This window comes from Varanus komodoensis, unplaced genomic scaffold, assembly GCF_004798865.1.
Source record: "Varanus komodoensis strain SLA01 unplaced genomic scaffold, ASM479886v1 scaffold1, whole genome shotgun sequence".
In the NCBI taxonomy this organism is placed as follows: Eukaryota; Metazoa; Chordata; class Lepidosauria; order Squamata; family Varanidae; genus Varanus; species Varanus komodoensis.
Genome location: NW_025335268.1, coordinates 126,999,028 through 127,011,535, shown reverse-complemented (window position 1 = coordinate 127,011,535; position 12,508 = coordinate 126,999,028). Strand labels below are relative to the sequence as shown.

The window sequence follows — 12,508 nt, the reverse complement described above, 5'->3', positions numbered from 1 at the left end:
ATGAGACAGAAGTAAAGTGTAATTGTGGAACTGGGAGTGGTGGTGGTGAAGAAAAATACATACAAAAATCAAGAGAATCTATGATGATCAGGCCTTGCAAACAGCAGTGGTGCTCACTGCCCGCCCGCTCATGGTTGCAGTCATTGGAGGCTGCCTGTGGCCCAGTAGTTAACTCCTAGTGGAGTTCAGAGCCTTATGTGCTCACATTCGGTGGTGCATTTAAGGACAGATGGGCATGATTAATGTGGCAGCATAAGCAAGTTTGGGCATGCAGGCCTGAAACTCTGAGCAAAGCTCCAGGCCTATAGTCCTGAACTTGCTTGTGCGGTCAGATTAATTTTGCCACCTTCACCCTTCAAAGGTAAATCTGGGGCAGATGAGTGATAATAAAAGTAGCAAAATTGGGTATGCCAGCTTGAGGTTTTCCCAGCATTACTACTGTAGACAAGCAGGCAGACGGGTAAGCAAACAAGAGTGTGAGTTATGTGTGTGTGGGAATACCAATATGTCAAGGGTCATTAAAACCACATACAACATAATGGATCACTGGATCTGAGATTTTTAAGGTGCAGTATGTGTGTTCAGTCATTTGATGGCAGATTGTGGAGGTATTATGTGCAAAAACCACTGCACATCTATAAGGATTGATGTCTTGAATCTGTTTTCTTTAAACAAGGTCTAACAACCCCCCCCCGCCCCCCAAGAAACTTGTGATTTTGGAATAAGCAAATTGTCACAGAAAAGTGAGCAAGCTTTCATCTTCTCCGGGATTCTTCATTTGGCTGAATGTTATATAGTGTCATAAAGTGGGATAATTTTGCTGTTCTGCAGTGGTTATTTTGTATTTTGCACAGATCTCTCTCTTTACACAAACACATGGAAATTTCAAACAGCTGCCTGTGGGAGCCAACTTTTCTGTCATTGCACAATGTCTTATTGACTCGGATTACTGAACTCCTGCCATGTCATCAGCAGGGTCCCGGTCAAAGGAGGCAAGATACCACATGCATTTGTCTAGATGTGCAAAATGTGATGCTAGATGTAAAGTTCCGCATTTCGATATTATATCCTCCTCGATTTTCGGCAGTAGAGAATTTTTATTATAATCACTGACTACCCGCGAAAGGTTCAGGACGTGGAGCAAGGCACCCTCTGAAGACGCCAGCGACTCCTCACCACACAGAAACCGGCCACCCCCGGCTCTGTCTCCAGAAAGAAATGAACTGGTGGGGTCGCGCACGCCGTGTGCGTACACGTGTGCTTCCACATGCGTCCATGCGAACCTGCCAGGTGCTGCCCTTGTCTCAGGAGGCCATCGCGTGAGGAGCCGGCACCCGGGACCTCATGGCCCTCATAAGCCAGCCTCGGCTATGCCTCTCCCTCTCAAGGGAGTTTCTATAGGCATCTGCGCCAGAAGCTCCGCTTGTCTAGAAGGCCTGCGCCAAAAAGCTCGCCGGCCAGGCCCTCTGCACGCTTCCGGAGAGGCGGGCACGGGGAGGATTAACGAAAAGGGGCGCTGCGACTTTAAGAGTCCCTTTGTCTCCGAAACATCCTTATTTACCCTCCTGTGATTCAACCAAACTTAGCCCCCCTTCCTCCCCCGCGATTCACAAAGCCTTCGGATGTCACAGCATCGGGGTGGAGCTAACGTTTTCCCCGGCTCCTCTTTTGAGAAACCCTCCTGCTCTAAGCCTTTGGGTTGCAGACTGTGGCTAGGATTTGTCAGGCTCCGCAAGTGCCGTAAATTAGTAGTTTGTGAAACGGAGAGAGTCCGCGTTGATTTCAGTTACGCAGTTGGAACAAACTGTTTTAAGAGAATCTTTTGATTCTCGATAAAGAGCATGCATCATCTGACGCGTCACTAGCGTAAATCACTGAGAGGTTCCCGCTTTTTCCTATTACGTAGATGACGCTAAGAAGAAAAGATCCGTCTAGGAAAACTCTTGGGAGCCCCCTTGCGCAGATAGCGCAAACGAGATAGCTGAATAGCGAGTATTCGTAAGGCGCCACAAGCCGGGGGTGGGAAGGAAAAAAATGTGTGGCGGACCATTTAGCCAATGGTAGGGCGGGGCGGGGAGAGATTGGCAGCCAATGGTAAGTGGGGGGGCGTGTCAGGGACCGGTTGGGGTGTCTCGCGCTTGGTGACAGCTCGCGCGTGCTGATGATGGCGGTAAATAAAGGGGCCAGAGGGGGGGCGGGGGTTTTACCCCCTTGGGGTTTAGACCCTAAATGAGGGGAAGTAAGAAATTTGCTTCTGGGATGGAGAGGAGCGCATCACGTGCGGCCCAGGGAGGCTGAGAGAAGAGGGGAGGTTGACCCCCGTATTGGGGTGGGAGGTTTGAGGGGGCTCCACCCCTTCGGGGCTCAAATTCCAAATTGGGGGGTGGAGGTTATGCTGCTCTAAGCCCCACCTTCTTATTTGGAGGAAATTTCAGCTACCCGTTTGGCCAGGCCGACAGAGGGGAAGAGGTCTTGACCCCTCCATAGTAGGGGGGGTCGAGGAAGAATTTCCTTGCAGGTCCGCAATAGGCGGTATGGGAGGTTATACACAACGAAGGGAGGGGGCAAAACCTCCTGTTGGGGGAAGGGGTGCACGAACCTTGCCCTATGCGAGGGTAAAAAGGGGCATCAACCCTAACAAGTGAAAAGGAGGATAGTTGTGACAGGATTTGCAGCCTGTGGCTGAACAAGCAAAGATATCAGCCAACAACTGCTTTTTTAAAATGCTCAAAACAGACTTCACCGAGATTGGAGAAGCAGGCTTTGGTGTCGCGAACAGCCGGAGAGCTCACAATATATATCAAACCCGTGTCGTTGGACAGGGAAGCCTGAGAGGGCTCAGATAGAGAAACAAAAAAGGTGCGTGGGGGGGGGGCGCTGACTCGGTAGCAATACAGAAATTAAAGTTGTGGGACCCTGGAAAAAGGCAGTTGTAAAGGGAGGAGGAATTAAGGAGTGGGATATTGTAATATAGTTACTGAAAGCTAAGACAAGGGACTGCACATTAATAGTTGTGAAATGAATAGGGCCCTCAGTGGATGCTGGGAAGCAGCAAGAGAGTTAGAAGAAGTAATTGCAGGGAAGACCGACCAGTGGTGATTGTGAAGAGAAATATCATATTGGGGCTCTTGGCATGGGCAGTGTAGAAGAGAGCTGGGATAGTGATGGGCAGCAGGGTGGTGCATGCTGGTGTTGCTAAGCTGCATGCCGTTCTTTGTTTGCGTGAAGTAGGATGCTTAGGTGGTTCATTTCAAGTGTGATGTTTCTAACTTCTTTTCTCAGAGCATTGTGCTCTGAGAAAATCCTTGATCAAGTATCACTTAATCCCACAGCATTTTCTTCCCTCTGCTCTAAGTTAAGTCCATTAGTATGAAATTGGTTTGAGAGAAGGTATTGAGCCAAGGACCTTTTGAACTGGTTGTTGTTGTTGTTGTTGTTGTTGTTGTTGTTACAACTACATGCAAAATGGTGCTGGGGAAGTTGTTCCAAAGATGGAATCATATGATAGAACTTAAGGTGTCTTTGGAGTTAATGCAAATGAGGACACTCAGTCTTAAAGGATGTATCCAGCTTTTGTAATAACTCATTTGCAAATGCCATTTATTACACAGCAAATATACTGTTGAAGTCAGTGCTGTTGTACTGCCTTAACATGTAAAAGTAATGGAATGATGAAGATGATAATTTTCATGTAATGCTGTTGATACGACAGTCTCTTTTCTGTTACACATGTTACTCCATTAAAGTTAGAGTGATGTGCTTTCAGAGCATGTTTTTATTGAAAACTTCAGCACATGTGAAAGCTATCTAAACCTGTTGTTTTCTGAGAAGTTAACTATTTGTTTTGTTGGGTAGATATGATCTTGTAGTGGTAGCATATCACATAAGCAGCCTTTACATGTCCCTACATATGTAAAGATTGTTCTGTTGAGTTTGAGTTTCTTGTTATTTAAAATGTATTGGTTCTTTGATCTTTTAGAGAAGGAAGCAAGACTCTTTTGTTTATTTCATTTGAAGTTTTCCTCTTTTCTTTGCCTCTGCCCCCTCCCCATCGTTAATGGAAAAAGGGGTGGGGCTAAGCTTTAACTCATTTCTTGTTTAAATGATGTAGAAAATAATAGCAGAGGTGCCAAGTCAGGCAGATCTAGTGCTTTGTTTTGCTCTTCATTCTCTTGAAAAACCCAGTGCTTTTCTTTAATCACATTAAACCCAATATCAGTGTGAGAAAACAAAAGAAGTTTCTTTTTCCTTTCTATAAAAGAAATTTGAACTTCATACTAAACTGCTAGTTGGCATAAGCAAATATATTACATTAACAGAATTGAATAGGAATTGGTGGTATATGTGAAGCAAATTCTTAAATCTAGTTTGAAATGGACAGGTGGGAATTTCCATTCCTTCAATTAGTTTAGAAGGAAGGTAAGTAGAATGTAGGTAGGAAAATACATTATTTCTTCTAAAGAACTGAATATGGAAGAGCCACGTTTCTTTTGATACAGTACATTTTAAGATAGTGCTGTTTATCAGGCGCTACTAAGTATTAAGCAGGACAAATCAGGATGTCATGCCATTTTGTTTGTAGCAATAGAAAACATATAGAAATATCTCCTAAATCATGACTATTTTAGCTAATAGGTAGCAGAGTTTATGATTTTGTACATAACCATTTATATAAGGTTAGTCGGAAGAAAAATTGTAGTACATATTCTTTTTACAATTTCAGTTTTTTTTATATCCCTTTGCTACAAAGTGTATGCCAACTATTTTAATATACACAGGTTTTAACATAATGAAAATCTCTATGTCTTCTTTTGGAATTAATTATGGCTGTGATGAAGCGAGGGAAGAGTGAAATTCAAGCACAGATCATGGATTTTTAAAAGTTCCTACAGTGATAGTCTTAAAAAAATCCCTCTGTGAAATAGTTGGCTTTATGTGTTAATCTTTTGTATAATTGGCTAAGCTTTTGTCATGTCAAAGAAGCCTGGAGGATGGATAAGAAGTTAGGTGGAGGTGGAAGTTGGAGCTTGAGAAAAAAGACTAAAAACAAAGCAGGGCTAGTTTTCATGTTATAAGGGGCCTACAGGAAGAGATTGCTGGGAAACAAGATATTGGGCAGCAGGGAGTATAAAAATGAGTGGAAAAGGCATGGTGTCAAGAGAGTGAAGACTGGGACCGTCTCTGAAAAAGGTTAAACATTTTACTTGATGGGTGCACAAACTGTTAGGCTCCAAGAGGCATTTGCTGTTTTGGAGTTCAAGGACCACACACATGCATGCACATGCACACACACATCTCAGCAATCCTAAAATAGATGGCTCTTTTCTTGTTGCAAGCTGCAGTTGAGAAGACCGCAATCTTTATCAGGATTGCTTGGGTGGGAATTGGATTGGGGACGGGATACAAGTTATGCACTTGTCATATACAATCTAAGACTACACAAAATAAGTGTCAGGAGGAGGATACACCCATCAAGCCATTGGTTAAGCTGCCATGTCCTAATATTTTAGAGACATCTCGTATAGCAAAGATGATTAGAAGGAACTGAGTGCTATTGATGGAAATTTCCAAAAAGGCTAAATTTCTTACACTTGTTTTGAGTTTCCTCAGTGGTGTTCTGTCAACTTTTGGTGGTTGTGTTATTATGCGAAAAAAAGTAATATATGTGGAAATGTTTCATAAACATAGCTAATTTTTAGGTGCATACATTTCTTTGCATCCTGAATAACCAGGTTGGGATGTTGGCAAATGTACCTAAAGAGAGCATTCCAGGATAGGACTAACAACACCCAAGGGAGAAAAAAGGCTTTCCTCGCCTTTTAAAAGTGGCAATGGGGGAGGAGTGGAATCAGATGGCAGTACTGAGGAAGGCAATTTTCAGCTTACCCACCAATGCCATTTTCTTGAACTACATCCGCCCCCCGTTTGTTCTTTTGCCTTTGTATTCTCCAGAGGGATAATTCCAGCACCCGGTATAGTTTGGAATGGATGTCACCAATAGCAAAAGCTCTCCCTTGGTTTTCATTACATAGATACCACCTCATGTAGATGCTATTTTAACAAGCTTTGGCAAACTTGATGGTTTGAAACAGCCTTCTCCATTCTGGTGCACTCCAAATTTTGTACCACAATCTGCAGTGCTCCTAATTGGACATGTTAATTAGGGCTGCTGACTGTTGAAGTCCAAAACATCTGAGAAGCCCTTGATAAGGAAAGCTGATTTAAAAGTTCAGAGTGCGCAAAAGTAGAAAAATGAATGTGAACCAAAACCCAGCGTACTTGTATGAGCAGTAGTTTCCCCAGTATTCCCCAATCTAACTTTTGTTCATATAGGAAAGTCCATGGTTGGAGATACCACTGAATAGATAGGCACTGCAAATTTAATAAGGGGGTCCTTGTGCATTGGTTAATTTTTGACATCTGAAAATGAAATGAAAGTGATGGAGGAAAGGAAGAACTACTCATATTCCTTTGGTTATTTTTTAGTGGTACAGGCATACCTTGGAGATATTGTGGGTTTGGTTCCAGTGAATCTCACAATAAAGTGAGTCACACAGTTTTTTTCGTTTCCCAGTGCATAGCTTTCGACATGTCTTACGCACTAAACTTAATCATTTCTACCTTTTGATTTAAAATGAGAGATGTGTGACTCTTCCTTTCACTTGAACACTTCAAGGCCATTGTAGGGATATTAATGGGCCTAATTTCAATATTGCTGTGTCTCAGGGAATAGGGAGGCCTGAGGGGGAGAGAGAGACAGACAAGGAAATGGCTGGTCAGTGGAGCAGTCAGAACACACACAACACCTAATTGATTAAGTTTGATGTCTTATATGGGTGCAGTTTGTGGCACCCCCCCCCCAAATTACTGCAGTAATATCAAAGATCACTGATCCCAGATCACCATAGCAAATATAAAAATAATGAAAAAGTTTGAAATATTGTGAGAATTAACTAAAATGTGACACAGAGACATAAAGTGTGCAAATGCTTTTGGAAAAATGGTGCTGACAGACTTGCTCAATACAGGGTTGCCACAAACCTTTAATTTGTAAAAAACACATTATTTGTGAAGCACAAGAAAACAAAGTATGCCTGTATATGCAATACAAATTCAGCTTAATTGTAAACACTGACTGGCTGATCATCTTCTGGCTTCCCACAATTACTGGTTGAGCCTCTGTGATACTTACTGAAGTCTGGAGGAGAGTTGAATAAGCATGGAGATTAGTGGGGCCTGACAGGAAGGTTGAAAGGAAGTATGGAGGCCTGAATGTCATGGATTTGAGGACAAAAAAAGGGGGGGGGGGTCTGCAGAGGAAGCAGATGAAAGCAGGAAGGACAAGGCCTAGAAATGGAGGAATATAGTAAGAATGCTGATGGCTGGAGGTGGCAGGGAAAGAGTGCAGATGGATGCAGTAAGAATAAAAATGAAGGGGTGGGTGTTCCATGCACATGCACGGACACACAACCCCTTCAAAGCACCTGACAGGAGGAAGTGAGTTTCATATAAATCTGTGACCAGGTGCCAGCCTTGATAAAACAGGTGCTTGAAAAAAGCAGGTCTGCAGACTGCACATATACCCATACAATACAAATGTTGGAAGTATCAGTTGATGATTTTCTAGGAAAAAGAGGGCCTGTAGAAGACATAACCATATCAGCATCTTTCTCCAGTTGCGTCTCACTAAATGTATTGCCTCTCATGTTCATTTCAACAAATAATTCTCTTGTAACAAACATATTTAACAACTGTGCAATATATGATTATTTGCTAGATAGTGTTAATCTGTTACTGGTTTCTGGAGGTTGAGCAAAATTATGCTTGCCATATAGTACCTGAATTTTGTGAGGCATTTAGTTGGATAAATTTAAGACTTGGTCAAGTGTGAAGGAATTAGATTATGCTTTATGTGACTGAGCCTGTTTACAAGGTTAGTCAGGACTTGGTCTGGGTGACACTTCATTGGATGTAGCTGCTTTGAAGGCCATCTGGCAGAAAAGGTGATGTATATTTACATATAAATAAATAGCTCAGACAGAAGGAGATCTTCAGCCAGTGTGTGATTCTTACACACTGCATTGTTAACCATAGAACCATAGGTTTTGTAGCACTTTTTCTTTTTAATTGGCTATGCAATGGATATGTTCCCCTGGACACAGCATGAAAAATGTGTACATGATGGGCCCTAGTGCTTTGCAAGCCAGATGTACTGCCATTCATTGGATTCAATATTCAGCCTAAACTCTCAAACTCTAGAGAAACTATAGATTACAGCATGTGATGATAGCAAAATCCTCAATGTGTTGCTGGTAGTAGCAGCAAGTGTCATGTGGGATGGGGTGGAGGAAGAGTTTAACCTTTTCAGGCTGCAGTGATCGACACAGATGGTCGTATGAAAAATAAGGTCTTTGCAGATAAACTATTTTAATGATCCTTTAAGAACACTTTGAAATTAATAATGGGTAAGAATTGTCTAATTTTTTCTTGCTTTATTTTAAAATGAAGATGCAGACTAACATTAGCCATGTATCAACATGTGCCAGTGTTATTAGTAAGAGCTTCTGTGTCAAGAACCTACTGATCTTAGAACCAAAGAATTCTATTTGGAAAGATGGTTTTCCTGCTAAAATCAAGGAACTGAATGGGCAATAAATAGATTAGTCTCTGCTAGTTGCCCATTGTGCTTCTGTGTACCACATACCAATCACTCAACTGATAATCAAATTTTACTTTCCAATTCTTTGCTATAATCAATCTCACAGCTGTTTGTTATTCTGTAATATTCCAACTCCATTGTTATCTATCAGACATTGACTATAATGCGATCTCAGGGCATACTTCAATATTTGAACTTAATATTTTACTACTTTCTTTAAAAACTTCTTTTGAAAACTTCCTTATATATTCACATTCCCACCACATATGGTAATATGTACCCACTGCTCAAACACATAAGCAACATAAATTGGAATATTTGCCATCCATATTAATCAGTTCGACTGGGATTAGGTACCATTTCCATACTAATTTATAATTTTTTTCTTTTATTCTTACTAACATATCTTTTAATATTCTCTTATTCCACATATTTTCCCAGTCTTCACTATGAATATTCTTTTTCAAATCTGTTTCCCATGTTGCATTAAGTTGATCATATTGATACTCATCTTCTAATAATGCCTTATCAATTTTGCTATCCCTTTAATCTGCATGTTGTCTTGTTTTTCCTTTTCCACTATCTTCAAATTTAGTATAATCTCTACATCCAACTTTTTTCTTTAACCAATCTGTAGTCTAACTTTCTAATTGGATCACATTAAACCAAGTTATTTTCCCCCTTCTGTTGCTGCTCTAATCTTTTCATTTTTAGTTGTTTTCTCTAACCAATCTTTTAACTTAATAATTTGTTTATTCTTCAATATTTTTCTCAAACGTCCTCTCAAATGTAATAGAAACCCTTCTAAGTCAGTAATTGGATATAATGGTAAGATTAGTGGCATAAGCTTTTTCTTATACTTATTCCAAATTTGTTCAAATAATTTATTTTAAAACTGTACTGCCCAACAGCACCTTTTACTACTTGCTGAATGTTTTAATAATTCATGCAGAGTATAAGTTTTACAGTTAGGAATGATTTTTTTCATCTATCTTCATTTAACATGTTACAATTTCATTGTGTAATTATTCTATGGATTGCAATTAGCCCATTATGGAAGCAGATGCTGCTGTTTTCCCTCCTTTTATCCACCTTTTGGACAAGAAAAGTATTGAATGTGAAGGAAATGTGAATCAGAGGTCGAATTAAGTCTAACATCCAGAATTCATTTTGAAATGCAACTATGAAGAGTCAAGATTCTTGTTGCATTTTTTGCAAAGCTACAACTTTTTGTTTATTTTCTATTCATTGGTAGTTTCAACTAGATATGGTCTAAAATTTAGGATAGATAGTAACTGGGGAGCAATACAGTAACTTGTCTTTTTAATCTGTAAAGGTCATACTCAGTTTTTGTAACTGAAATATTATATATAATGTGTTTGAAATGTTTGCATCAGTTTGGTTTACTTTAAAACATCATTGTGCAAAATCAGATTGTTGACAGCTTCCTTATGTTGTCATCTTTGTGAAAGTGCATGTATATGCTCAATTAATGTTGAAAAATATATAGAAACCATAGTTCATTGCCAGATGTTTAGTAGGTGCTTTAAACTGTCTTAACGTGTTTTAGCAGATTTTGTTATTCTGGTGAGGACATAACAGGGGAAGCGGTTTGATAAGGGTAATGTTCCTTCAGTCATTGATGAACAATGAAATTAGCAGAACGAATAGTTGTGTTAGATTAGTAGGCTGATAATGTGAGACTGGTATGTTTCAGAAGAGGGAACCAGAAAATAGATCTCCAGATGTTTTGGACTTCAACTCTCAGCATCACTGACTATTGGCAAAACTGAGAGTGGCATCTGGGAGTTGAAGTCCAAAGCATCTAGAGAGCTAGCCTCACCCCTTACAGAGACCTTTCTCCTTGATCCTACTATAGTTTTATTTTAGTAATGCTAAGATGTTTGGTGGCAGGGTTTAAAATATTGAAGAACAATAGTGTTATGAAACAGTAATTGGATGTTTCATTCAAGAAATGTTGGCAATCAGTGGTTTTTAAGGAGGGACAAAAAGGATTAGTGATGATTAATTTTTAAAGCTTAATCTTAATGTAATACCTACTGTGCTTTTATTTACTGAATAATAGTTGTAGCTTTCTTTTTAAGACAACAAATTGTGCTTTTAGATGGTATGTGGTAAGCAGTGGAAATAAAGGTATCACTTCCTTTCATTCTGACACTGAACTGCATTATTTAATCTCACACTTGATAATGGTAGTGTTACTATAATATACAGGGCAGAAAATGTTCATTGTTGAGCTATAGTAAATTTGTTGATTTTAAGTTTATTAATTTGCACTCCTTTCTTTTAAAAGCAATGCATATGGAAATTATTGCACAGGGATTCACCACATAAAGATGGAGTTATAGGTAGTCCTTGAGTTACAAAGGACCCATACTTACAAATGAACTGCCATAAAGCCTGTTAATTTTTTAAAAATTACTGCAGGAAATCATAACCACCATAGAGAGAGAGAGGAAGCAGAAGGAGAGAAGGAAGACCTCCAAAGCATGCCTTCCTGCTCCGCCCATCCAGAGAGGGAAATGTTTCCGGTTTCCTTGGGGCAAAGAGGCACTGGGGAGTTTGGATGTGTGGGGGCATAGAAATATTCCTAGTTTTTCCACTTTCATGGGGTCCTCTGTCCTTAAGCCCCACAGATGTGGAGGGCCAACTATATGTGAGCTGACTTAAATACAAATTCCACTTAAAGATGAATTTCAGTTTTCTCAAGAGTGGAACTCATTTGTAACCCAGGAACGACTTGTATTTAGGAGAGGAGTGGATAGAACTTGATAAATAGTAAAAGATTGCATTTTTGCAAAATCGCATGTATCGTATTGCCTATTGCAAAACAGCTATCGACATTAAAATTCTTTAAGACACAGCTGTGTTCCTCTGATACCTTGGATATCAAACTTTTACAAAAATCTTTGTTCAATTGATTGTGCTTGCGTTTCTATGTCAGGTTTTCAGGACTGTGCATTTCTTTTTGAGTTGGTCACCTTTTTTGGAAAGTACATGAAGCTCTTTTTGGCATAGAGAAAACAACTGCAGGGAAAGTTTAGTATGCTTAGGTTCTATGTGCCAGGCAGCTGCTAAGACACAGGAGCAAGGCCTGGAAAAAAACTGGCAACCCCAAAAACAATAACAATTCTAAGCATGTGCTACTTTGCATTCTAAGATCAGTTCAGTGATAGCACTTTCATGACTACGGGAACACTATGGAATTTGTTGCTGTACTTTCTGCTCTCTGGGTAGACATTTGGGAGGTTCCTGTCTTTGGCCCTGTACCACTGTAACCACTTAGTAAATTAGCAGTCCCTGTTGCAGTATCCAAATGGTGAGAAGAACTTTAAGATTAGGTTCATATGAACATGGAATCCAGCCATAGCTTATTTAAACCATGGTGGGTTGTGGTAGGTGCTGGTGCCTTTTTGAATATTCAGCCCCCCACACAACAGGTTGCCATTGGCTTGTTTTGATGTCTGAACCTGGATGGTGGGTTAACAATCTTCAAATAACTCATAATATAATTGAGGGTTGTTTATTCATCAAAACAATCCCTGCTTTTCCAGATTTGTAGAATAATAAAGTGGCAACCTCCACCAGAGTTTGAGTATCAGCATGGACAGTTGTTTGTGTTCCAGGTTTTCTGTTCAGGAGCAGATATCTGGTAAAACTCTCTCTCTTCACCATCTGGCAAGTATTATACATGAGTTATCAAGTGCCTATATGTAAACAGTTCCCTGCATTACTATAGTGCCAGATGTGTGTATTCTTTCTTCAGTTGAATTGATTTCAATGTTAATTAAGGAAGCCCTCCTTTATTTAGCTGAAGTAAGGGCTAAA

At 40.1% G+C, this 12,508-nt stretch overlaps 1 protein-coding gene across 2 annotated transcripts in view; it reads left to right on the top strand.

The window, feature by feature from the left end:
• The first annotated feature begins 2,098 nt into the window (after positions 1-2,098).
• USP49 (ubiquitin specific peptidase 49) overlaps positions 2,099-12,508 on the top strand; it is a 58,324-nt gene continuing 47,914 nt past the window's right edge. The window contains exon 1 of one of the 2 annotated variants that reach the window (XM_044445147.1): positions 2,099-2,170. The gene's annotated coding sequence lies outside the window, so the exon portion shown is untranslated. Of the gene's footprint in view, positions 2,171-2,300; positions 2,860-12,508 lie in introns of those variants that run through there. The other variant, XM_044445140.1, reaches the window with a different exon arrangement.